A 27,910-nucleotide genomic window follows, 5' to 3' on the forward strand; every position below is an offset into this window, starting at 1 on the left:
GACTTGAGAGTACATTTTAAAATTAAAACATCACATGAATTTTTTACTCTAGGGGTCAAACACCTCATATATTTTTTCTTTAAAGTTGAAGTACTTGTTCTTTAAAAGATGTAATCAGAAAGGAAGATTGTAATAATATTCTTAAAAGGATACAAAGTTTTGACTTTGTTTATATCTATTGGAATAATACTTTGACTGGTTCAAGTTAAAATCAATGGAGAAGTATTTCTACTCAAAATAGAAGGAGGGAACCAAACAATTTGAGATCTCAGCATCTTAAAGAAAGTGAGATAGAAACATTGCCCTGTAAAGGATGTTAAGAAATATTCAAGCATCTCTAAGAAAAATTCCTATTTCTAGGAAATACTGCAATCAGTAAAAGTGAAAGTATGTTCTATTGCTTGAAACTATGAAAAGCCAAGATTTTTCATACCTGAAAATATGAATACATTTCACCAAGACAAGAAGCTAGTACATTATCTAGTACTTCATTGAAGGTTTTTATTATCAGCATCAGACAGAAAAGTCTCACAAATAGATGAGAAAAGAATAAATGAAGAATGAACATTGCTGAATAGAACTATAAAAGCAGGCAAATTTACAGGAGTATTCGTGTTAATACAATGATATTAAAATATCCGCTTTTAATCAAAGTGTAAAAGCTTAAGATCAGGCATGCATCTTAAAAATTTATGTCCTAAAAATACTCATAAATTATGAGTTGTTGTTCAGATAATAGTAACACTTGACAATTCTTGATACTGAGACACAAGAGAAATGTTTTCCTATGGATACTTGTTAAGAGGATATAATATAAAACATTCTTAAAATAAATACAACAATAACAAATATAGTATTTCTTTTAACATTTTTAACATCCCTCAACGTAAAGCAATGTTTATTCAATAAAAACAAAAAATGTTCCACAAAAGAGACACTGTGGAGATTAGTGGGTTTAAAACAATATAGTTGAGGTATACATTTCTGTTGGTCTTATTTAATAATATGGACACATATTAAAGCAAGTTTTCTGGATTTTTTTGACGATCAGATTGATGAGAATGGGGAGAGGGGAGGGAGTAAATAGAACATCTCCAAAGAGAGAGACACACAAGCACAGTCATTTACATACAGGTACAGTATGCAGGTACAGTATTTCAATAAACTCCACAATACACAGCCACAGACTACACAGACTATTGCTTTTCAAATGACAGATCTCCACCCATCAGAAGCTTACTAATTAACTTAATGGGCTGGAAATTGCAATTTAAAAAAAGGAGCAGGGGGGATATGGCAAAGTTCTGACAGTGGTGGTATAGTTTTGGAATAGTGGGTGAATCTCCCTTAATTCATCCATAATTCAGATAGGAAAATAAAAAGAACAAACTCAAAAACCTCTGGACAGTTATAAAAAAAAAACTCACAGACCTCACTATGTGGGCACACAGAGACAGCCATAAAGACTTGCACGATCCAGAGAGAATTAGCATCAGAGTGACAGGAAGTGGAGAGAAAGGAACGGGCTTTGTTGACCTGAGACAAACAGACTGCCATATATGTCTCCTGCAAAGATAGATTTATTGGGGATCAACAAAGAATGGCCCCCTTCTGAGCTGAGGTTCAGATGTAATTCAAAAAGGTATGATGGGAGCCCAGTGGAGGGCAGAGAGGTTGGCTGCAGGGCTGTCCCACAGATGGTCCACTGTTGCTAGAAATGCAAGATAGAACCCTTCAGCATGCAGGACAGCCACAGCTACGGGAGAATGTACAAAGGGAGTTAAGGACACTGTTGCAGGAGAGAAACCTAGAGTGCCAGTGTTAACATGAGGAGGAGTGCAAAAGATGCTCACCTTGCCCAGGCTGGGGACACCAGGTTCCTCAGGAACTTGCTTCAGGGTGCAGGGTGGGGTGAGCTGCATTGCATGACCTCACAAACCCACAACACTTGAGTACCCAGGCAGCCAGAGCAAGCGAAGGAAAACCACCCACACAGGAACCACAGCGAGTTACTCCCTTCCTCTGCAACGTCCCTCCCACTCCCTCTACAGGCAAAGCTGACATCATGTTCACCGAAAAAAAAGGCTTACAGAGCTCACTATGGGCTCTCAGAACAGGTAGTGAAGGGTGCTGAAAGGCGATACATTGATAACTGGTAGTACCCATTGGTAACTGGTAGTACCCATTGGTAACTGGTAGCCCCTGAAGTGTCTGCTCTAGGAAAGGTGTTGCAAGCCCTGAGTTAGATACTAGGGGAAACACTATCATTAGGAAGTTGTATGGTGTAGCAGAAAGAGGAGAATGAAAAGGAGAGAAACAGATAGAAATTATGCACAGGGAGAACAGTCCTGGAAGAGCCCCAGGTAGTTAGAGTACAAATACCTTTCATTTGTTTAATATTTTAAGAATTTTATAAAATGCTACGTATTATTTCATTTTGATCCTCACAATCATCCTCTGAGATTAGTTGCGTTAGTACTGTTGTTGCTGTTGTTATTTAGTACCTGAATCATGCCTAACTCTTTTTGTGACCCCATGGACTATAAGTAGCCCTCCAGGCTGTTCTGTCCATGGGATTTCCCAGGCAAGAGTACTGGGGTGGGTTGCCATTTCCTTCTCCAGGAGATCTTCTCAACTCAGGTATCAAAACCAAGTCTCTTGCACTGGCAGGAGGGTTCTTTACCACGGCGCCACCAGAGAAGCCCGTACTATTATTACCAATTTTTAAATGAGAAAACTGTGGCCCAGAGTCATTAACAGACTCACCAAAGTACCAAAGTTAGTGAATAGCAGAGGATTTGATCTTAAATTCTGAAAAATGCATGTATAGCACTGTGGGCTTTGATAGTGAAATTAGGCTAGACTGCCCCAGGGTCCCACTACCCAGAAAAACGCTGCAAATTACAAAGGAGTCTATCAGCAAACAATTAAGGGTGTACTCTACTAGTCTAGCCATCTTTACAAGAGAGCAACTACTTCTCTCTTCTGCAATTGTTCTGGATAATCCTCATCTTCTTTCAGCACCCCGACTACACACATACACACACAGACACACACACAAATACACCCCACACACTCCGTGGGCACAATGATGATGCCTATCCTGGAAACTTTCAAAGATCTAGCGTTAAACCTTATCAAAATAATCCCCGACTGCCTTTATTGTTGGTTTTTCAAAAAAAACAAAAAATTAATGTGCATCCATTCTGGGAAGAAGTAACAGATTACATAAAGGTAAAAGTCATCCACTCACAAATGTTCATTAGATCTGCTAGGTATTAATATGCCTGCTATTTTCCCTGACTCAATGAGTTCTTTCCTTATTTATATAATTTTACTGTCATGTAATTCACCTCAGATTCAATCCATATAGCCTTCAGCTTTACTCACATCTTTAGTTCTACTACTATATCCTGCTCTAAGTATTTAAATTATATCTGAGGGTTGAACATATGAGCGTTAAGGGCAAAAAAGCCCCAAATCTCTCTCTTGTCTAAAATATCCAGATGCTAAAAAGGAAAACTCTATTCTGTTTAAATAACACAGATAACTTCCTGTATCTTCCAAATCCCTTTAGATATTTTCTAAATGAATACCATCAACTGTAAGGCTGTTTTTTTTTCTTTTTCCCCCTTTCTTCGGGTACTTAGGGTACAGTTGAATTGTAACTGTTATGGCACTCACTGCCACTGGTGTCTTCCGGAGCTTTCTCACTCTCGGTTTCCTCCATAGGCATTTCATTATCACTAAATGCCACTACCAGAGAGTTAGGCAGGATGAAGGTAAGTCAGTGAAATTAAAAACTGGCTGTGGTAAAAATTTCTAAAGAAAACTGAAGCCATCAACTAATTTATAATTAGAGTTCTGATTATCCAGTGGTCAACAGCAGAAACAATTTAAAATGTGTAGTCTTCAGAATCTTTAAGGGAGTTAACACAGTTATGATAACGAAGAGAAAGGAGCAAAGAGCATCTATTTGTGTTGCTCCCCTTTCTTCTGCATAACTTTTTCACATCTGCATAAATCTCATACTTACAGCAATTTACAAAATAGCAAAATTCAATACAAAACCTAAGTATTCCAAATTATTTGAAATAGAATAGTTTTGTTTTTTTTTTTTAAGTTGGGGAATTTTAACATGGGGCTTTGAGGACAGGATTTCTTTAAAATAGGTGTTATGTTCTTTTTTTAAAAGCTGATTAAACATTAGCAGGAGAATTTTCGGATGTGTCTGTAAAGCTGCAAAAGCTATACTGGTAACAGTAAGGAGAGCCAAACTGTGTTCTATGGAATGAATGGTACAGGTTAGAAACGATAGAATGAAAACAGCTCTGTCAGGGAATATTAAATATATTTCTAGAAAACATATTTAATACAGCAAATGTTATTATTACTCAGCAGAAGAAAATAACTCCATGTATTCAGTCTAAAAACAAAAGATATTTGAAAATATAAAGTTTACAAGAGTAATCTAATCCCAGGACACAGATGGATCTTTACAAAGAAAGCTTTTCAATCATCATCTATTCTGTTTTTTTCAGATGCTTCTCCACCCAACCTGACAACCAGGGGAATTTGCCCCACTCTTCTCTGAGGAGCAACATACATTATCAGGTAAAAAAAAAGTGTTGACATATTTATTATTGCTGGATGATATCTTCCTTTTCTTCTTTTACTATTTTAAAAACTTTCCTAATATTTAACATAGCAAAATATGATTTTGTTGAAACAATATTTTCTCATCTTAAATTATGAAATCTATCAGATTTTATTTAACTTTTTTTTTCTGGTGTCAGATAAACCCTCAATATTTGCAACTGACACAAAATGACAACAAATAACATAGTCTCTCAGCTATTTGTATAGCAGTTTTCTAAGGTATCTAGAATTTTTAAATGGGTGTATTTAGTGCCATGTCCTATATCTGATGTGAACCACACCTTGAAACTAAACATTTTTTTTTAACTTTTTAGTTACCTAGACTTCAGAATTAATAGTTAATTCTGAATAAACCAGTTCTGACTATTCTGGGCAAACAAACTTTTCAACTATATGTTTTCATTAGCGTTACTTAAGAAATGTTGGCAGACTTTTTTAATGAAAAATCGTTAGGATTATAATTCCTATGCATAGGGATAGAATGATTCTGTTAAAAGCTGGCATTCTTTCCCGGTGAGTAATGTAATTGTCACCTTCGTTTCTATGTGCCTACTACTAAATATTTTAAAGTGTGTAAATTTAAAATAATTACTTCAAAGTATGTATATTGTGGGTCATTGTGAGAGATGAATTAGGACACACATGGAGGTTCAGGTATGAATAGTTAAGATCATGGAGAAAATGCAATTTTAAAGGCTTTTGCTTGTGCAACCCGATTCAGAAAAAAAACATTAAGGTACAGTTTATATGCACAACATGCTTCTCCCTCTCCTCGACTATTAAAACCGCTAATTAGCAGCTGTTCAATTACTTAAAATAGTCAAACTGTGCATGCCGTAGCTAAGGGCAGAATGCAAAAGTAAAAGAAAATTAGTAGTAAATCCATTGTTCCCTTTTGAAGGACAGTCGTTAAATAGGATCTTATGTCTTGATTTATTGTCACAATGTGAGCCTGAATCTTACTAAGAAACTGTAAATTCAAAACAACTGTTAAACACAACTGTTTTCTTTATACCATCAAAAATGGTATAAAGAACAAAACTTAATTACTAAAATAACATTTATTGACAAGATTATGTACAAATTAATAAATATTAGAGTACAGCAACTTCTTTTCTCTTTCATTATAAGCATCACTCTTGACAAAATTCAGCAGCAAACACAAATTCATGTTGAATTTTAGATTTACACATGTAGATGAAATATTTGGAGGGAATGGCTGAATTGCTTAAATCATCTTTCCATAGCTAGTAATTAATACTTATTTTCAAATTAAGTGTGATTTGATAAATACTTTTCAAGGGCTATTTTTAGAAAGAGCATCATTTAATTATGTATGGCAGAAACAATTAGGATATGTTTCTAAGAGAATACATTTTGTTAACTTCAAATTTGCCACATAAATATTTTGTCATTTTCTTGTAGTTTCTGAATTTTTGGAAAAAAATCTGGTTTGCTAGTTTGGAAATTAGGATGAAAATGGTATATACTTAAAACATATTGGAAATTTGCAATTAGAAGCATTTGAGAGGGCAATTAAATACAGACTATTTTGAACAAAGTTTCTTTTTCACAATTGACAAACAGGTCACTTTGTCTCAAGCCCTTTCAAAAATATTTCATTAATGTAATTTGGAATAATCAGGAAATAAAAACTGTTCAGTGTTTAAAAATGTAAAACATATATATTTTCATTTCTTAAAGCACAAAACATCAAAAGCAATTCCTTAGGATAGAGGGCATATTATTTCAACACACTTTTAAGTTAGAAAATGTTTGATGGTCTTATAGCATCAAAGAAAAATGCTAATGAAATTAACAAAAAGATTTCCCCCAAAATCTGTAGTCAACTGTCACTTCTGTGCTATTACAGTTCTTACAAAATCAGGACAAAATGACTTTGGGATGTGTTTTCCTACATCTGGTATACAATACATGCTGAAGTACCTTCACACTAAGCAATTAAGTTCAAAGACTTAATTAAGAGGAAGAAGAAAATGTTCTTTCTTTTTCAGGTCTACTACTTAATTTTTCCTTATTTAACCAACATATCTTAGATTAGCATAAACAGAATCATATGTATTCCCTAGCTCTTCTCTTCCTCCAGAGCATGTAAGATTTAAAGGAAATGAACACCAAGCTTCTTCTTTCTTCCAACTGTAGCTATTCCACAGCAATTCAGGATATAGATAAATCCACACATGTCTGCCTTGTTTTGAAAAGTTGAATTTAAACATCCATACACAGCTGGTGCAAGTGTAAACTACTAAAACACGGAAAAATCATTTTACTTTGCTTGGTAAAGTTTAATATATGCATACCGTATGATCACTCCTGTGTACAATACCATAGAGACTAGAAAAACTTCTCCTCCTCCTCCTCCCTGGGAGGCATGTCCAAGTTTATAGCTCTGCTGTTCACAATAGCAGAAAAACTGTAAATAATTCAAAAGACCAACAACAGTGGATACACTAAACCACTCGTGGGGTACTTATATACTGGAACATTTTATTAGATGGAAAAATTAATGAACTACACTAATAGGCATCAACAAGGAAGATTTTTTTAAAAAACAAATATTAAATGAAAAATGTGGTTCTTCCCACTGATTTCAATTTCAAAAACAGGCAAACTAAACATACATTGTTTAGGAATACAGCCAAATGTAGTAAAATTATTAAGAAAACCAAAGCAATTATTAGCCCCAAATTCAGGGGAGAAACTGTTTTGAATGAGGGAAGAGGGTACAAGATAGCATAATGTGAAATTCAAAGGTTCCTGAAATGTTTTGTTTCTCAAGTTGGATAATGGGCACACACATGCTCAAGTTTTTGGTGGGTTTTGTGTTTTACAGCAGCTCTCACTTTTTGAAATTTATATGTGAAATTTATATTATATCTCACAATAAAACCAAGAAAATAGAGGGAAAGGAAACGAATTTAACCATGTAACTGATTAGCAAATTGCTAGCAACAATTCTGATTGGTCTCAGAGTGGCCTATGGACTGTTTGTCTTCCCCTGACCAATAAACGAGCAGACAAACGTGCAAAAGAGTGTGTATAATCAAGTGCAGAGTAAACCAGGAGCAGTATCATTTCTAATGTGCGTGGTGCTAATTCTAAATTTGTCAGAGCCATGGTACAATACAGACGAGAGTTTCAGCAGTGGTTCTCAACAAAACTGCAGTGAATTTTAGTCAAGAAAAGGAAGGACAGAAAACAACAATACAGTATACTAATGCATATATATGGAATTTGAAAGATGGTAACGATAACCCTATATGCGAGACAGAATAAGAGACACAGATGCATAGAACAATTTTATGGACTCTGAGGGAGAAGGGGAGGGTGGGACGTTCTGGGAGAATAGCATTGAAACATGTATATTATCATATGTGAAACAGAACACCATTCCTTGTTCGATGCATGAGACAAGGGCTCAGGGCCGGGGCAATGGGATGACCCAGAGGGATGGGTTGGGGAGGGAGGTGGGTGGGGGGTCCAGGAAGGGGAACACATGTAAACCCATGGCTGATTCATGTCAATGTATGGCAAAAACTATTACAATATTGTAAAGTAATTAGCCCCCAACCAAAATAAATAAATTTATTAAAAAAAAACAAAAAACAAAAAAAAGAAAAGAAAAGGAAGGACAATGCAGCAGGTAGACAATACACTCAGAGAATAAGTGTCAGAATGGTGGTGTGGAGAGTATGAAAAAGCTTCCCGCCCCGCCTCCTGACCCCCACCAGTTGTGTTAGTTCCTTAAAAGAGCAAGACTGTCTTCCTCCATCTCGCCTCCACCTCCACCAATCTCCCACTCTCACTCCCTAGAACAATACAAGGCCACCTTATATATATACACGTTTACACTTTTGTGAAGAGTCCAGTCATCATAATTCACTCACACCTTGAACAACTTATTTTTTGAGCACCTACAATGTGGCAGGCACTAACTTTCCAAAAGAGGTGCACAAAACAAAAATCCAAAGTTCAAAAAATTCAAAAATATCTAAATAAAACAGAAGCCACTTACCTGATAGGATTCAATACCATGGTTAGTCTCCTCCTGGAAAAACAAATTTATTTGTTTTAAGTTAAAATGCCTGAAGTTTGTGCATATACATACACATCCATGTTTCATTCACCAATCATTTCATGAAGAGTTTGGTCTATTTCTTTACCTAGGAGCCCATTGATTGAAATTCTACATCATCTTCCTTCTTTACACATAATGAATTGTGTACAATTTCCAGGTTTAGTTTCTTCAAGTAGAACAAGATTCAAGACAGGCTAAAAGTTATAGTTAAAGACACTTTAGCTGAGAGTAAACTTTTAGAGATTTTGTAATTCTTTTCCTCCCATCCTCAATTTCCCACAATTTAACAGTAGCTTTTATTTTGTTTTTTAGACTTTTTTGTTGTGGACCTTTTTTTTAAGTCTTTGTTGAATTTGTTACAATATTGCTTCTGTTTTATGTTTTGTTTTTTTGACTACTAGGCATGTGAGATCTTAACTCCCCGACTGGGGGATCAAACCTGCATCCCCTGCATAGGAAGCTGAAGTCTAAACCAGTGGACCACCAAGGAAATCCGTTAACAGTTTCTATCATTTGTCTTTGGTGAAGCATTCTAAAACATTCAATTTAGTTTCTCTAGAAATAATGTCTTTGCAGACTTATCTGATATCTCTTTATGAAATTTTTAATTGCTATATCATTAAAATAACAACTGCAACTAGTTTCTGAACTGACATCTTTTGGGTTTTAACTCTCAGATTGCTGATAAGCACATAACTCAGGATTACGACAACAAAAAGTTGGACACGACTTAGCGACTAAACCACCACCACATAACTCAGCTGCTGGAAGCAAAGATGAGCTGACTTACTTATCAGAGAGGAACCCACTAGCCTTAAACACTGTTGTCTCTGGCATCAGTCACGAAAGAAATGGAGAAGTTCTGTTCAGCGTCAATTAGTGGGAGGTTGGTTGAGAGACCTTATGGAATCAAATCACTCCACAACAAGGGGTGATGAGCAAGGGAACCTTCCACCTGGAAAATACTTTTCACCTGTGGAAAGAAGGCTCCTAAGGGGAAGATTTTAACCTATAAGATCAACTTGATATGCAGTTTGGGAGGGACTTAAATTCTGCCCTAAAACACATGGGGGTTTTAGTCTGTGAATCAGGTAACAGGTGCAAAATAAATACCCAGGACCTTCTTATCCTGCCACTACCACTTATTACAGTGTAAAAATATATAGAGAGAAATGATAATAATACAGAAAGCACTGATTACAATTAGCAAGAAGAATGCTGTGTTTCTGATGATGAGTCCCCAAAGAAGAGCAGACAACTTAGATTAGTGACTGATTGAAACCTATTGGCATCACCCTATCAAAGCCTGTTTATAAGCGTGAAAACCTACACGGCCCTAGATCTCTCTCTGCAAACTGAATGAAATAAACAGCTGACAGCTGAGTTTTCCGATACCTCTCCAGAGAGGAAAAGGCAAGACTGTAGCATAAAGGGGCCCCAGCGACCCAGCAGAAGCCGGAGGGGAAGGGCTCTAGGCTCCCCACTTTGGGGAAAACACCCTCTCCTAGTAATAGTTGATAAGCAGGGCCAGAAGCCTTGCAGGCGCGCTGCAAGCCAAAGCTGGAGGCTATGTACGGACCTGTGCCCATCAGGGCCGTGATGTCTCCGTAAAGAAGTCACTTTGAAAGGGGTGAAAGAAGAAAAACATAAACATGCGAGAACAAAATAACAGAAACGAATACATTGTAATTAAATTTAAAAACACACCTATGAAATTTGAAAAATAAAGCAAGCCTGATACGTGCATCCCGTCCACTCCCTTCACTGGCTCCCCTGTACCCTCCCCACCTATTGGTGGTCTGGAGCCTAGAGGCCAAGGTCAAGGAGGCTCAGGACTGCGCCCACCTCGAGGTTTAGTCTTTCCCTCTAAGGAACTCTGGCCCATAAGTGAAGGCTGCAAGCCTGTCCTCCCCTCATTCCTGAGGAAGGAAAGCGACCCTGCAGGTGTCAGAGCGGCGCCGGACACTCACCGCGTTCAGGCCACCGGATTTCCAGCAAGGTGGGAGCAGGCGGCCTCTCCAACCCCGCTCCACTCCTACCTCCCCGCTGAACCTTCTCTCGTGGACCTTAGGTTGTTGGAATATTATTCCAGCAGCTCTTGAACCCAGATTTTTTTTTTTAAGCGTGTAGCTTCCTCTCACTGTTCCTCTCCTTCTAGTCCATTCCAGCCACCTCTTGTCGCACATGCTGGTATTCACAGACCTCACCTCGCAGGCTGACCCTCTCGGGGGTTTGTATACCTCTACCAAAGCTCACCTTCATTTTGCTTCCTCCCCCTCCCACAGGAGTTTGCCTTACACTGGCTGTCACCAGCGGGAAGAAGAGGCCTGACTCTAGGCAGTACAACCGGCCTTCCTGCGCATGCCCAGTTCGACAGTGAGGGTCTCTCGCTCCCTGTGACAGCAGTGCGCAGGCGCGGACTTGAAATGGAAACTCGCCCATCACGCTCCCGCCATGAGAAATGTGCCGCAGGATACCTTTGTCCGGCTGATCCAGTGATTTCCTCCCCCGAACTTTTAAACAGGTTGCTTGGCATAGAGTTCGGTTTTCGTTTGAAATATACTTTAATAATAATTGAGTTTTGAGAATGTCACAGCATTCAATGGGATATAGAGAAATATTTGTGTTGAGGTAAAATCAAGGTTTGGAGGGGAAAAAAAAACAAACAGACAAGATTTAGAATCACTGTTCTTCACAGTCCAGGCATGTGGATTTCACAGCCTTGTCTTTTAGTTGTGTTTTTAATTTGTATTTTAATTCTATTCATTTAATAGAAATAAAGGCCACTCCCTGAACACCACCATTACTATCCTTCCAAAAAGGGCGTTTCAATCCCACCGAAATGAGAAGGCTATAAAAGACACTAAATTGCTTGAATTTAAACATTACCAAAAACTCACTGTGGTTGTGCTCTGTGAAGCTGTTCAGAGTGTCCTTGATGTTTCTATTTTTGTAGACTGTAGAACAATGGTTAATCAAGCTTTGCCTATGGGCCCATACCATATTTTTTATAAAACCAGTGTAAATAAATAAAACAGGTTATGTGCAATTCCAAGCAAGCTGTAGTTTCTCTACCTCTTGCGTCTAACACTAAGTACTAACTACCTCTCACAGATAAAAGAAAGACTCCAACCTAGGCTATTCAGAGTATCCAAAATTTTATTTTGTTCATTAAGGACATTAACCCTAAATTTCCTATTATCTTAATTGCTTTTAAAAATACAATTTTAACACAAAACAGTAAAGTAGAACATTAAAGAGTAAATGGCATTCCTTAATATAGAATGCGTTTAGGATTAAAAAAACAACTACATTGTGATTATTTTCCTTTTTTTATCATAGGTTAGTGAACCTTGTATCATCTGTTGAGAGACCACTGTGAGAGACACTGCTGTGGATCACATTATATGTAATATAGTTGTCTCAGTCTGTTCAGGTGGTTTTAACAAAAATACATAGACTGAGAGGCTTAAACAGCACTCACTTCTCAAAGTTCTGGAGGCTGAGAAGTCCAAGATCAAGGTGCCAGCAGGTTTGATATGTGGTGAGAGCCCACTTTCTGATTCTTAGCCATCTTCTTGCTGGGTCCTCACATGGAGGAAGGGATGAGAGAGCTCTGTGAGGTCTCTGTTCTAAGGGCACCAATCCCCCTCATGGGGGCTTCACCTTCATAATCTAACCATCTCCCCAAACCCTATGTCCTAAGATCTTCACATTAGGGTTAGGATTTTAACACATGAATTTTGTGAGGACACAAACATTCAGTCCATAACAATAGTTTCAGCACACAAAGCTATACTTTCTGAGCAGTCTGTCTTCATCCCTTCAAACTGAGATATGTACTAGGTCTTATAAATAGACCTCGATTTTACGAAGTGTATAGGGAATGGGCTTCCCTGGTGGCTCAGCAGTAAAGAATCCACCTGCCAATGCAGGAGCCACAAGTTCGATCCCTGGGTTGGGAAGATCCCCTGGAGAAGGAAGCGGCAACTCATTCCAGTATTCTTGGAAAATTCCAGGGACAGAGGAGCCTGGCAGGCTGCAGTCCATGGTGTCACAGAGAGTTGGACACGACTTAGTGGCTAAACAACAACAAAACACAAGGAATTACCCTATACTGTTTTATAAACCTAAGTCAATCTAGCTCCCTCTAAAACACCACATATCAAAACCAAAGCTGCTAAATGCTACTGTAATCAGTGTTTTACACTGCATGTTTAGAATTAGGCTTCATAAAAATTGTGACATGTAAATTAGCAACTTGACACAAATAGTTGCATTAATATACAAGCAAATGGAAAATAGTTAACTGGCATTCTAATTGTGTTAACATTACATACTATAAACAAATTAACATAACATCTAAGTGTAGCTTTTATTCTGAAATCTCCTCCATGTAGAGCCCAGGTCTTTTAAGTACAAGTTCACCAGTTGATTAGATCATGTCCTTCGTATATAACCTATATTTCTGTACATCTGAGATTTCTAATATTGGTTTAATAAAAAAGAAAAAATCACAGAACATCAGCAAAATAATATGAGAATCTTTTAGGATTTTGGCTTATTTTCTTCATAACCTTTTACAGGTTTCATGCATACGAAAGCTAACAGTATTTTCTTTTAATCATATTGTCTATAGGAAGTCTTTCTAAAGTATTCAACTAGGTTTTCTTAGAAACAATTTTCCCATCCAACTCCTATTTCATTAATTTGTGTAACATTTAATGCAATTACATAATTATAACAACAACCAGCATAAATCAGTTTAGAAACAAACACAACTGATTTTTGGCAAACCCCCAACTGTGACTAGTGGAAGCAGAAACCTGTTACTTACTGAAAGGAAGCCTGCTAGCTCCAATGAATGCTAGTAGCCTTGGGTCGGTATGTTTTGCAGAAGAAAGAGAGAGTTTTGATTAATGTATTAAATATAAAAAACAAAACATACGTTTGAGTTAACTATTTTCTCATTTAATTTCCATTGACTACTAAAAAAGCTAGTAGTTAATCATGAATAGAATACTAACATTTTAGCCTTGCCACATTATTAAATGAAATAGGGAAAGTTATAATAATGATATTCTTTACAATTTTTTAAAAGCAAAATTGTATCTGGAATATCTTGGCTTTGAATAAAAGAGACTATGGTCTGGGGCAGCAATATTAGATCTACCCTGTTTCCTACTTAAATTTTCAGGCTGACCATAGACAAACCAGAACATAGACAAACATTGTTTCATCTGTATGTCCTTTTTCAAACATTCTTTATCTGTCTCACTCTTTTCACTTACTGCTTCTTCCAATACCATATTAAGTATTTTTAGCTGGTCAAATACCCTTCATTTTTGAAATACATAATACTCTTCCTTCAAAATTCTTCCACATCTTAGCTCTTCCCTATGGCAGTCCATCAGATTCTGTTTTTGCTAGGTTAATAGGTTAACAGTTAATAAATTAAACCAACATGACTATATTAATGGGGTTTAACAACATGAATATCTAACATATGTCCATGAGTTAGTGTGTCACCCTGCTGAGATGGCTTATGGGTTTTAATAGAAATCTTACGAAGATAATCTCTTACTCTAAAAGATGTAGTTAAGGGTAAGATTTTAATAGGTGTTATGGAAGAATTAGGAATTGGGAGAGAATTTTCAGTGACTGTACTTCTTAGCCCTCTTTAAAAATTAACACTACGGAAACCACCTCATTATTCTAATCACTAGGGCTGACTCTTAATTCTTTGCTCCAAAGACGTACAACTATCTTTACCAAAGAAAGGCAAATTCAGAAGTTGCATCTAAATTCAAAAATACCTTTATTTTGTTTTGATCCAGAAAGCCAGTCTTTGTGTGTCAATCTTTGTGTGTGTGTGTGTGTGTGTGTGTGTATTTTGGGCATACTTGTTAAAGTGTAAATTTCCAATGGAAAAAGAACATGCTATATATAATTCCTAGAGGAATACTGACATCACTTTAGAGGGGTTACTCCTAATAATATAGCTAGAGCCACATCCTTATTAACAGGCATCTGCTGCTGCTGCTAAGTTGCTTCAGTCGTGTCCGACTCTGTGCGACCCCATAGATGGCAGCCCATCAGGCTCCGCCGTCCCTAGGATTCTCCAGGCAAGAATACTGGAGTGGGTTGCCATTTCCTTCTCCAGTGCATGAAAGTGAGAAGTGAAAGTGCAGTCGCTCCGTCGTGTCCGACTCTTAGCGACCCCATGGACTGCAGCCTACCAGGCTCCTCCATCCATGGGATTTTCCAGGCAAGAGTACTGGAGTGGGGTGCCATTGCCTTCTCCGTAACAGGCATCTAGTCAACTGTAAAGCACAAGCCACTGGTGCCAAGTTTTCCCCAAAACTTAGAGGCAAAAATTAAAGCAAACAACCCCTCCCCTCAAATGTAAAGCTCTCCACTCTTGCACAGCTTGGCAAGAATCTCTTCCCGCAGGCTCTTTCTTTCCTCCGAACTCCATAAATTGGGAGCAACAAATCTTGTCTCAGGCCATGCCAGTTTAGAGCAAGCACAGTTAAATCTTTGTTATTTTGGAGATAAAGTGTAGGTTAATGGACAGTGGTACACATCTCATCCCATTTTCCAATAATTCACAACCGTTTCTGAAGTTTTCTGTCTTCAGATCTGAGTGAGATCTGAAGATCTGAGTGAAACAATGGTCCTTATACAAGTTTATCACTACCTCCTTAAAGTGGAATTATTTTTAAAAAATTCTCTTCAGTTCAGTATTTTTCATAACATAATTTACTACAACTTCTTGCATTATCAAACCTGGTTTATTTTTAAAATATGTGTTGTTTGTCCTTAACTCATCTAAGAGTTATAATTTAACAAGCATGCCCGAAATACGCACATGTGTATATACACAGGCTTTTCAGATCAAAATAAAATAAAGGTTTTTCCTAGTTTTAAATGTAATTCCTGAATTTGCCCTGCTTTTTGGTGGGATAGTTTTGTGGTCTGTCTTCCATGCAAGCAATTAGGAGTCAGCACTAATGATTAGGTGTCTACCAAAGCATGCTTCTGAACTATCTTCGTTTCTACAGTTTTGAAGCCTTAGAGAAAGATTACATGTTTCCTTCAGGGTAAACCACTAAAGGGAATTATAAAACTGGTGTTTTTCTAAAGCCTCTTTGAACATGTATTGACACTGAGGTTGATAGCCTGAATTACTAATGGTTTGTAAGCAAGGTTTGCAAAGAGAACTGACTGTATACACAGTTCATTTTAGAAGACTATTTAAAGGTTTTGGGTTGGTAAAAGTGGTTTATTTCTAAAAATATTTAATTAGAGAGTCTATCAATACAAAAAGGTAAGTTAAAGAGTTTCACTGATCTAGAGTCCTGCATCCTTCAGGACTGGCCTGTCTCTCATTGTTTGATTGCATAAATAGATGAATCCTTGGAAAACTGGAGAATCTCAGCCAATGGGACAACATGGTATGTAATTATGCCAATTAACTGAGATGTTGTCATTTTTTCTGTAACCAGTATGAGTAATAATAAATTAACATCTCTTAGATTGAGGCTAGAATCTTAGAAATAGTAGAGTCTTTTTTATGCACACACATACCCCATTAAAATAATTGCATTTAAGAGTTAATAAATAACATTGAGAATTTTTGTTCTCTGTTATTGTTCTCTCATGTCCTTTTTTCTGTTCCCAATCTGGCAGAGGGACTTTCCTTGTGGCTCAGCTGATAAAGAATCCACCTACAATGCAGAAGACCTGGGTTCGATCCCTGGGTTGGGAAGATCCTGTGGAGAAGGGAAAGGCTACCCACTCCACTAGTCTGGCTTGGAGAATTCCATGGACTGTATAGTCTATGGGGTCACAAAGAGTCAGACCCGACTGAGCGACTGAGCAACTTTCACTTTCATTTGGCAGAGGGAGGGACAGGTGTAAAGGGTGTTGGGAGAACTGATGGAAATGACTTTGAGTAGAACAGAATAACAAGAAAAAGATACCTCAAAGAAACAAAATCTCTGGGTTGTGAAGAAACTAAAAAAAAAAAAAAAAAAAAAGTCCTTATAGACCTTTTATTCCAGCAGGGAGAGGCAGAAAGTAAACAATTGACATAATAAGAAAATAAATTGAATGTTTTCTTTAAGATGGAAAGTGCTGAAAAAAGTAGAGCAAGGAAAAAGTTGGGGAGACTTGCAATTTTAAATGCATTCAAAAAAGAAAAGGGAAAAATAGTTGGCTCTAATTCTTGGGGTGAGGTGGCAGATTAGAAGACAGCCCTGGCAGAAAGGCCTTAGAGATTTTTGAATGAGCTCTTGCTTTTAAACAAATAAGGAGAGAAATCACCAAACCCTGCCCTCCACCTGCTTTCTCTTCACCCATCCAGCAAATGCTGGCAATATTCTTAATCTCACTTCACCAAACAAACAATACTGAAATGGTGCAGGCGTTTCAGTGAAGATTCACTTTTTGTATACTTATTTTTAAAATGTATAGACACATACAAAGAAACTCTGTGTCCAGCATCTTCTCACTGCGAGGCATTGTGCTGGCTATTTCCCCCATACAATACTTATACACATGTCCATCCTACAGATATTTCTCCATGAAAACAAGCTGTCTGTGTTACACACTTCTGTATCTTACTCAAGGATTATTTGTTGACTGAATAAATGAATTCATTCATTCATTCATTACTGAACACTGGATTTGACCAAAACGGGGGTGGGGGGTTGGGGGGGTGGGAAAGGTTAGTTTTACCATGTATTAAAGGAGGCAACTGTTAAGTTCCATTTAGAGCAAATGTATTAATTTAGAGGAAATTTAAAAGTTATTTTTCATATTTTTTCATATTTTCACATATTTCACATTTTTCATATTTTCACTTTTTTTTCATATTTTTCCCATTAATCTTAAACTATGGACAGCAGACTTTGGAAGAAAATGTTTTTCCTCCGTTTTGTACTAAATGCATGAGTAGGTTCAAATGTATTATTTATCTTACTTCATGAACACACAACCAACCTATCCAATTCTGCATGCCCTGCATATGTGAATATCTGTGTCAGTGTACAGAAGAGTCTATGTAGAGCTATTTTTGGATACTATGATAGTAAAATGGACATTTTCTTGGTGAAAAATTACTACAACGTCTTCAATTATAATTTAATCTTTTAGAATAGAATGCTTTGAGAAACTGGCTCAATATGTAGAATATTATAATTTAGTGTCTTTTCAACAATAAAAAGAACCTAGATAGATGTTGGCAAATAGTCTTATATTTTAACTTTAGATTACTGTTAATAATAGTTAATATTTATTACCTTTGTATACTATTTATGACTTTCAACCATTTATATAGATTATTTCATTTAATTCTTAACAGCAATGCAGTAGATACTATTACTATTCTTATTTTAAAGATGAGGAAATTGAGAGGTAGAAAGTTATCCATAATTAAATGCTAATGAATGAAACAGTTGGAACCCCCACACAAACCCTTATTGCTCTAAATTCCATTCTTTAAACATTGGTGTATGTCATTCCTACTTTAATAAATAACCATGGAAATGCCAGATGCTTTATGAACCACCTGAGAGGGTTTTGAGATGCCCTTGAGACTTCTGGAGAAGTTGAAAGGGATTACGTTAATCTATATCACTTAATCTCAATTTTCTATTAGCTAGAACTAACCATACAAGAGTAATTCTTGACTTTTGTTTCTTCTAGCCTTCAGAACAATGGCAGCTTTGCTCTTCACTGAATGTCTGTGAGGACTAAAGAGAGTGAGATTTTTTTTTTTAAAGAGTCACTTCTCTTATTTCCTTTAAAGATTTCCTGAAGAAGGATTTGATGCCTTGGAAACGTTCAGATTCAAATTCTTTAATTTTCTTCAAAACATTCATGCTAACTAATTCCTGATGACTAGTAATGCTATATGGGTGTCCCAGGTGACTCAGTGGTAAAGAATCCGCCTGCAAGGCAGGAGATGTGCAGGAGACGCGAGTTCAATCCCTGAGTCGGGAAGATCCCCTGAAGAATCCCATGGACGGAGGAGCCTGGCAGGCTCCAGTCCATGGGTTCACAGAGTGTGACCCGACTTGGTGACTAAACAACCACAAGTAATGTCATACAAAATGAGCAATACTATTCTATTTATGTGGTGTTGGAGAAGACTCTTGAGAGTCCCTTGGACTGCAAGGAGATCCAACCAGTCCATCCTAAAGGAGATCAGTCCTGGATGTTCATTGGAAGGACTGATGTTGAAGCTGAAACTGCAATACTTTGGCCACCTCATGCGAAGAGTTAGTTGACTCATTGGAAAAGACCCTGATGCTTGGAAGGATTGGGGGCAGGAGGAGAAGGGGACAACAGAGGATGGCTGGATGGCATCACCGACTCAATGGACATGAGTTTGGGTAAACTCCGGGAGTTGGTGATGGACAGGGAGGCCTGGTGTGCTGCGATTCATGGGATCGCAAAGAGTTGGACACGACTGAGCGACTGAACTGAACTGAACTGAGGAAAGAAAGACAAAGACTATTCTTTAGGATTCAAAACAAAAATGAAAAATACATGGGATGTTTTAAACCTCTAAATCTAGTTTAGTTGATATTGTTTGAGTGTACTCTAAAATATATCAAAAGTAATAGGATAGCTATGAAGAACTGCAAAACTGCAGCAGCTAATCTTGTCTAAGGGCTTCCCTGGTGGCTCGGGTGGTAAAGAATCCACCTGCGATGTGAGAGACTTGGGTTCAATCCCAAGTCTGGGATTGAGAGACTGGGTTGGGAATATCCCCTGGAGGAAGGCATGGCAACCCACTCCAGTATTCTTGCCTGGAGAATCCCCATGGACAGAGGAGCTTGGCAGGCTACAGTCCATGGGGTCGCAAAGAATCAGACGCAACTGAGTGCTAGGCACAATCTTGTCTAAGACTATAGGAAGCCCGAGAGGGTCCTGCCTTCAGGATCAGGGGCAGGGGCAGCACATAGGGGAGAGAAATATAGATGGTGGCCCTTGGTGATCTGTCTTAGCATCCACCTACACTTAGTTTCCTGTTGCTCTGGCAGTCTAACCTTTATTTACCTGTTCTCTCCTATTGATTCAGGACTGCCAGTGGTTAGTATACTCTCTGAAAAGGAAGTATTTAAAACTCCCAGTTGGGACAGAGTTTTGTTGCCATTTCAGATTTCCCAGGTAGTGTGACTATTGCTGTTGCTTTACCTTGGCTCTCTTGCTGTAGTTCTTGCCTGCTTTCCACAGTTCCATAGGCAACTGCAGACTCTGGAGGAAGACTAGGAAGCCCTTCTAGTCCTAATACAGACATACCCCAGAAACGTTGCAGGTTTGGTTCCAGAACACTGCAGTAAAGAGAATAATGCAAAAAAGCGAGTCACACACATGTTTTGGTTTCCCTGTGTGTATATGAAAGTTACGTCTACACTATACTGAAGTCTATTAAGTGTGCAATAGTATTATGTCTTAAAAAATGTACATACTTTAATTAAAAAATACGTTATTGCTAAAAATCCTGATCATCATCTGAGCTTACATTGAGTCACAATTTTTTCCAATAGTAACGTCAAATATCCCTGAACACCATGATATATTTAACATTAATGAAAATTTTTGAAATATTGCAAGAATGACCACAATGTGATGCAGAGACATGAACTCAGCACATGTTGTTGGAAAAAAGGCTCCCATTAGACTTGCTCATTGAAGGTTGCCACTAACCTTCAATTTGTAAAGAATGCAATATTTGTGAAGGGCAACAAAGAGAAGCATGATGAAAAGGGGGTCTGCCTGTATTTTCTTTGCATTTCCCATGTCCCCAGCTGGATGAGCTAGAGATCATATTCATGGATAATGGTTACCGATCATTTGACTGTTCTCATGTAGGAAAATCCATGTGTCAACTTCTTATCACTGTCAAACTAATTGTATCAGTTTTCGCAAATAGAGAATTCAATCACTTCCCTTCACACACACACACACCAATGAATGAGTGGTTATACCAATATTATATTCAGTTGATTAATAGTATACAATCTGCTATAATCTATTACAATTCTTTCAGAGTTCCAGTCAAAACTTGTTCTGTTAGGAACACCCATTTCTGTCCCATGTCTACTTTGGTTTTATGTCAGGGATATGTGATACAGTATGTAGTTTCCATGAAACTGGACATATCTGGGCTTCCTTCATAGTTCAGTCAGTAAAGAATCTTCCTGCAGTGCAGGAGACCTGAGTTTGACTCCTGGGTTGGGAAGATCCCCTGGAGAAGGAAATGGCAACCCACTTTAGTATTCTTGCCTGGAGAATCCCATGGACAGAGGAGCCTGGCAGGCTACAGTGCATGGGGTCGCAAGAGTTGGATATGACTTAGCAACTAAATCACCACCAACCTATATCTAGCTCACTGCTGAACTTCCCCACGTGTTCACTTACCAAGAACTAATTTTGACATTAAAGAGAATGATATCAAACAATATGTAATGACTCCTGGACAGTGGAAGAAGGCAGTGCCTAGTGTGATTTAAGACAGAGAACTTTCATCTGGGGGCCACAGACACTCTGGGAATCATTGAGCCATCTCAGACAAAAGATGTCTTCCCAAGACCCATTCATAATACCAGCAGCTGATTCAGTGCCTCTCCTGTTTCTGCTTCTCTGATTGTGAGTCAGCTGTTCAACCACGATCAGCTTTTCTCTTCTTATCAGTCTGCCTCCCTGCCATTTTGATTACACCCCAACTCCATAGCCATTATCAAAATTTTATCCCTTAGTTCCAACTTGCTTCTGATTTCATAGTTCAAAAGCTTAATAATCTCATCAGATTCTAGTATCAGTATCTCCCCTCTTTCTTAATTCTGGCCTCTTCCATTCTCTAGCCTCCCACTGGTTCCTATAGACTTCAACTTTCTCTTTGTATAATACTATATGCATGCATGTTTGCTCAGTTACTTCAGTCCTGTCCAACTCTTTGCAACTCTATGGACTGTAACCCACCAGGCTCCTCTGTCTGTGGGATTTTCCAGGCAAGAATACTGGAGTGGGTTGCTGCCCTACACCAGGGGATCGAACCCACATCTCCTGCATTGCAAGTGGATTCTTTACCGCCGAGCCTCCAGGTAAGCCCTATAGTACGGACATAAAAATAAAACCAAAAAATGTCAGTCTCTGTTTTCAGATAGAATTACGAGATTTACCCATTAAATATGTCTCTAAAATACTTACATGAAACAAGAATTACATTCATGATTCTGTGGATAGGATTTTCAAGTTCACTGATTAACAACAAAAAAATTTTTGAGCACATACTCTGTGGCAAGTATTTTAGATGAACATACATTAAACTTCAAAGTACCTCATTTGTTTGCCAAAGTGTGTGTATGTGTTCAGTCGCTCAGTCGTATCCAACTCTTTGGGACCCCCATGGACCCCCTGGGACCTCTGCCAGGCTCCTCTGTCCATGGAAGTTTTCAGGCGAGAGTACTGGAGTGGGTTGCTGTTGCCTATTCCAGGTAAGTATTAATCTTGAACACTGGATTTTGAAATAACCAGTTTCTATAGCTGATGTGAATATAACAGTGCCTACTGGAACAGCAAGACCACTTAGACAATGTAAAATATTAGTCATCTCTTAAACATTTCATATTGAAAAACAGTCATCTCTTAAACATTTCATATTGAAAAACAGAAAATCTCTTGGCTAATGTTAGTCTTTTCTGGATTATTTGATATCATCTGGCTACTGTTAGGCAATAGTAGTTTCTTAAATATTACCTGTGACTGATTTATCTGTCCTCCCCATAACTCTTTCCTTGCAACTAGCTCATCCATACATGATCATTTAGAGAACACACAACAGCCAGCAACAGACAATATGCAGGTATTTAATTACACCATCCTTCTACATATGTCATTAATCCATGCTTTTGTTTGAGTTTTGACACCGATTCCTTCCTCCTTGTTATTGTTCTTGCTCTCTGTATTGTTGTTTTGAACTTGAAAGATAATATACATAGAACAAAGAACATAAAATACACTAATTGTGTGTAACGATGACTATTTTTACACCCATGTAACCACCCTTAGATCAAAAACATAGAACATTTCCAGTACCCACTTCCTAGGCTATTTTCCACACCCTGTTCCCATCCTCTAAGCTCTGCTTTATCCTTATTTTGCTATCCTTGGTGGACTTTTATGGCTCATAAACATCAGCTTCCTACATCCCTCCCTATCTTGACTTGGCTTTAAACATTCTCTTGGATTAATTTTACTTGCAGCTCCCTGCAAACTTACAGCTACCGTGACTTCCCAGCCAGGGAAGGAAAGCAATTTGATCTAAACATTTTGCAAGCAAGTTTAACACTGGGCATTAAGTATGTATGGCTAAATCTAATATCATTTGCTTTTAAATGCATTCCCACATAATTTGGGGAAATCCCTAAAAGCAAATATGTCAGACATAGCCATTCCTCTAACTACCACAATGCCATCATGCACGTATTCCCAGAAAACAAAGAAAGTCATTCAGATTCCCAAGACAATTTCTGAGGCTCGATCGGGCTCTGACTTTTCTTTGACTGGTAGTAGTGTAGAGCTCCGAGCCCTGCTCCGCAATGTTTTTAACTGGCCCTCACACTTTCAAAATTTTGGATATAAAAATGTCAGCTTTTGTTCCAATTCAGTTTCCATTTGACTTAGTCCAAACTTTGTCATATACCTCTTGAATACTGGTATGTGAAAAATAAGCTGCTATACTGAAGCTTACCACCTGCATTTGGAAAAGACTTAATTTAAGGGAGCAAGGGTGCATTGGTTTGTAGGATTTTTCAAAAATGTGCCCACTTTATTGGAAGTTTCATGTAAAGCATACTTCTGTGTTTTTATAGTTGTATAAGTTTAATTATTTGATGGGTACTTATAGAACTACGCCAATTGAACCATCACAAATCTTCAATCTGAACACACTGTCATTCACCCTTTAAAGTCATTTCAGAAAAAAAAATTATTTGCAATTATAATTCACATTACCAAATACAATTTACAGAAAATAAAAATAATTTTTATTACCTTGCATACATAGAATGTGTTAGGCCTGAATGTTAAGGTCAATATATAAGTACTCAAGTATAGTTTTGTGAAATAATGTAACAATTATGAAATCTGTGTTATTTTAACTAATCTTAGAGAGGTAATTAGGTAAACAACACCTTGTTTCTGGAACTACTAACTAGCAAAATAGACCTAGATGACAGGCTGAATCAACGTGTTTCCTCTAACATTAATTGAAGTTAAAGCCTATATTTAGAAAGCAAAACCATAAAGGAAGTCTAAGAGGCTTTAAGGAAATTCAATAAAATTGATGAAAAGCATCAGAATTTGGCAATTACTCCTACTTGGGACCTGTCTTCTTGCTGTGTGTCTTTTAGGATTTTAAAAATTGTAGAGATGACCAAGATGGTCATGCGTACCCCTTTCTCACAGATAAATGATTGAGAAAAAACAAATTCAGCTTAAACCTACACGTCTGCTACACTGAATTTTTTCAAATACAACACAATCCATGTTTGGAACGATTTTCTATCATTAAGCAGATTGTTAGTTGCATTAAACTGCAAACCCCAGATAGCAAAAATACAACAGTATACTGTAGTTCTGAAGTGTCTCATAAACAGAGGTTGCTACAGCTAACGTACACACGTCTTTCAAAATTATTTCTGAAAGTTTTGTCTTTTGTGTAGGGGTGGTACTTTTATGCCAATAAATCTTTGGTGAAGGATGTGAAATATCCTGGGTCAGTTTCTTATGGTTTCTCTATGTAAATAAATAACACACATATGCAGTGCGAATGGATACTGGCAAATCACCAATCAAGATTAAGCAGCTAAAGTCAGTGTCCTACCAAGTACTTCATGCAAGAACTAAGTACCTGAGCTGGTCAATACGGACTTAACATAAACTAAGGTTTTTTTAAAAACAAAATTCAGGTTCCTCTTCTAAATAACTAAATAAGAATATCTGCAAAAAAAGGGCCAGACGTTTGCATGTTTTAAAGGCTCCTTGGGTGATTATAAAGTACAGCCAAATTGAGAACCTGGCTTAAGTTAAGAACAAGAAATTTAAAATAAGCTCCTTCTAACTTTGATGTTACACTCTTCTGGTAAAAGCAAATGAAACACTTTACTGTCATGTACTATTGTGATACATGCCCTTAAATGTTTAATTAAAAATGTACTAAATTTGTTTTCTAAAAGCCGTACAATTTCACATATATTGATAAACATCAATGTATACTGAATTTCTTTGAGGATGGAGATTATTTCATTATTGTGACAAATAGTACCTAATACGTCTAACTTTCTTAATTAAATAATTGTCAGTGACCCTCTTCTGGTTCTACAGAGTACCACAGAGACAATTTCAAGGATAGAAAAAAAGAATGGAAACTACTTTCTTCAAATTGCTTCTTTATTCAAAACCACAGACACGTTTCCCTTTATAATTTATATTTTCTTAATCTCAAAACCATAGATGGGATTATTAGGTTAAATGAGCATGGCATTTGTGTTCCCTATAAATTTACTGTCATTAATAGCACCTTGGAATGCATTTGTAGCAAATAATCCATACATTTCTGTTATGCATGATTATCAAATAACACATATGAAATGTAGCTGTTCGAAATTCTTAACCAAGAAAATAAAATAATTTGACATTGGGGGGATTATTTTATTAGACATTAGAAGGAATAAATAAAATAAAAACTTGAGGAAGGACCTGAAGTGTTTGATTTATTCATGAAACATTCACAATAATCCATAATATTCTGTAACTCTTAAACTTTTCAAAAGCACAGGCTCTGTTTTATTCTTGTTTTAACTTCCACCAGTGCCAGAAGAATAGCAGGCGCTGATTGTTAATTTGATTAAAAGCACAAATCATATGGTAAGACTAGGTTATGCATTTTTCAGACATTTACAAATATATTTGATAGAAAATTCAAAATATCATCATTGAATATGTCTCATTGATCTTTATTTGCTACATTACAAAAAAAGAGTTCAAAATGTTCTGGATTTATAACCAGTTAGCTTTCCAAAGTCAAAGTGGTGTTTAAATTTATTTTTCTTTCCCATAAAATTCAAATAAGTGTGAGAAAATAATAAATTACTATAGAAATCCATGTTAACAATGCCAAATTGCCAAAATATGAAATATACTTAATACCAACAGCCAACTTGTAGGTTATCTCCAAGTTAGTATTCAAATTATACATAGATACAGTTTTTAAATTACACTGATGGTTGTATTCTCTTATATTCTTTCAGTGTCCTTAACCTTTCCAATCTACAATGTGGACGTGATTATTGCTTCACTAGCTTCTTAAAATCTATAACAATACTACAAAACAAGAATACTTTAAGCGAATTTATCTTTCAAAATTTCAATACAATTAAGTCAATGGATACTGACATATCAATAAAGTCAATTGATACAGTCAAACAGCACAATCTAGGGAATAAAATTCTAAATTTTATTAATAAGGGCAGAAATTTTTACACTCTCAATTCATAACATCTGTGTCTATTAGACTGAAACATTTGGGTGAAAAGTAAAAAATACAGAGTTCTCTAGTACTTGTTATATATAATGTAAACAGTCAGTTATATGCAACTGTTCTGATATTGAACTGAGCTTTTCATTTTATCTGAAATGTTCTGGATTGTGTAAAACAGTACCGTGTGTTTCAGCTAACTTGAGAAGGCTGTGTGTCTACTTTGGCATTTCAGATAGCTTTATTTTTACATTCCTTGGTTGCAGAAAGCATTTGTTAGCAGTTTAGATATTTTCCTGATCTTCCAAATCATAACCACAAAATCTTTACTTCATTTTTAAAGTATATGTAGCTGTGACCCTGAAATTGAGGAGATGAGTTTCTAGTTAGTTAGTAGTGACTTCAAAAAATATATAAATTGGCTAATCTTTAAACTCATTGGGATGGGAAAGTTTTCAATTATTCTAATTATACTTACAACAATTTGTTTATTAATTCTGAAAGGAAGTGTGAGTTAACCCTTAAAAATAAAATGTGATCTACTAATTATGAAACTTTCTGGGATTTCCAAGTAAGTAGGTTTAAGTGAATTTACATACTCCAAAATCTTGATTACGGTAAAGAAAAAATGTATACATTAACAATTAAATCTCAAACTGTAGTCATAGAAAACAGTTGATTACATGTTAGATTTCTGCAGAAATACTGTTAGGTGTCAAAAAACACCTTTTCCAAACTAGGAGTACTGCAGTGTTGACTTTCATTGGAAATAAGCTATGAGATGAATAACTCTCCTGCTAAGAAACCTGTATATAGGTGGGATTTCCCATGATTCAGAGTGTGTGATGAACACTTACTCATTGCACCCCTCCTCCTAGCCTTTCTACTTTACAGCAGAAGATAAAGTTTTAATGAAAGGAATTTGACCTATCAATGCTGGCCAAAAGTAATGTAAGCTAGACTTTTAATAAAATTATCAGTTTTCCCATTTGAAAGACTCATAAATGACTGTTTTAGCAAGATTAAATATTGTAAAATTTCAGATTTGGCAATCTATTTTGATTTGTAAAGCAGAAATATCTAGAAAATAGATCCTTGATATAAAAGCAAAAATAACTTTTTATTTCATCATTAATTTGGCAATTGAACTTAACCAAAGCATGATAAAAAGCAGTCAGAAAGATAGTAAATAGCAGTATCATCAAGATGTGAAGGTCGAAAATTTTCACATTTGGACATTATAGGCGTCTTCTGGTAATATGAGTTTTTTTTCTGTTGTGTTGACTTGTAAAATCACGAACTAGTGGCATGTGCTTTCCAATAAATACTTACCGTATTATTTAAAACCAATTTAAAATTACTGTATTTGTAGTCAGTGCTATGAATCCTCACTTCTTTTAACAATTATGTTTCTGAGAATTCTGGAATTTCCTAAACCACAGCATGTAGAAGGAGGTGCACTCCTGAGTGGGCTCTTTTTCTCAGCTTTGCTTTGTGGTTGTTTATGAGGTTCTTTCCGAGACCTACTGTTCTACAGGAGAGCCAAGAGTTCTTACTAAATGCAGCGGGGTATGGGAGAAAGACCAGGTATTGCAGCT

The 27,910-nt window shown here is 36.8% G+C and overlaps 2 long non-coding RNA genes across 8 annotated transcripts in view; one reads left to right on the plus strand and one right to left on the minus strand.

Annotated features, from left to right (window-relative positions):
- The window catches only part of LOC145530205 (uncharacterized), a 441,959-nt gene extending 430,803 nt beyond the window's left edge, over positions 1-11,156 (minus strand). For 2 of the 7 annotated variants that reach the window (XR_014071555.1, XR_014071557.1), the window contains exons 1-2: positions 10,729-11,133; positions 8,696-8,728 (exon numbers count right to left, since the gene is read on the minus strand). This is a non-coding gene — a long non-coding RNA (uncharacterized LOC145530205). Of the gene's footprint in view, positions 1-6,092; positions 7,094-8,695; positions 8,729-10,728 lie in introns of those variants that run through there. The other 5 variants (XR_014071553.1, XR_014071552.1, XR_014071551.1 and 2 more) reach the window with 5 other exon arrangements.
- LOC145530207 (uncharacterized) lies at positions 11,148-16,738 on the plus strand. The gene is made up of 2 exons (XR_014071558.1): positions 11,148-11,282; positions 12,101-16,738. It is a non-coding gene; the product is annotated as an uncharacterized LOC145530207 (long non-coding RNA).
- The last annotated feature ends 11,172 nt before the right edge of the window (positions 16,739-27,910 follow it).

The sequence above is a fragment of the Giraffa tippelskirchi genome, chromosome 12, assembly GCF_054371585.1.
Source record: "Giraffa tippelskirchi isolate mGirTip1 chromosome 12, T2T-mGirTip1v1.2.pri, whole genome shotgun sequence".
NCBI classification, from domain to species: domain Eukaryota; kingdom Metazoa; phylum Chordata; class Mammalia; order Artiodactyla; family Giraffidae; genus Giraffa; species Giraffa tippelskirchi.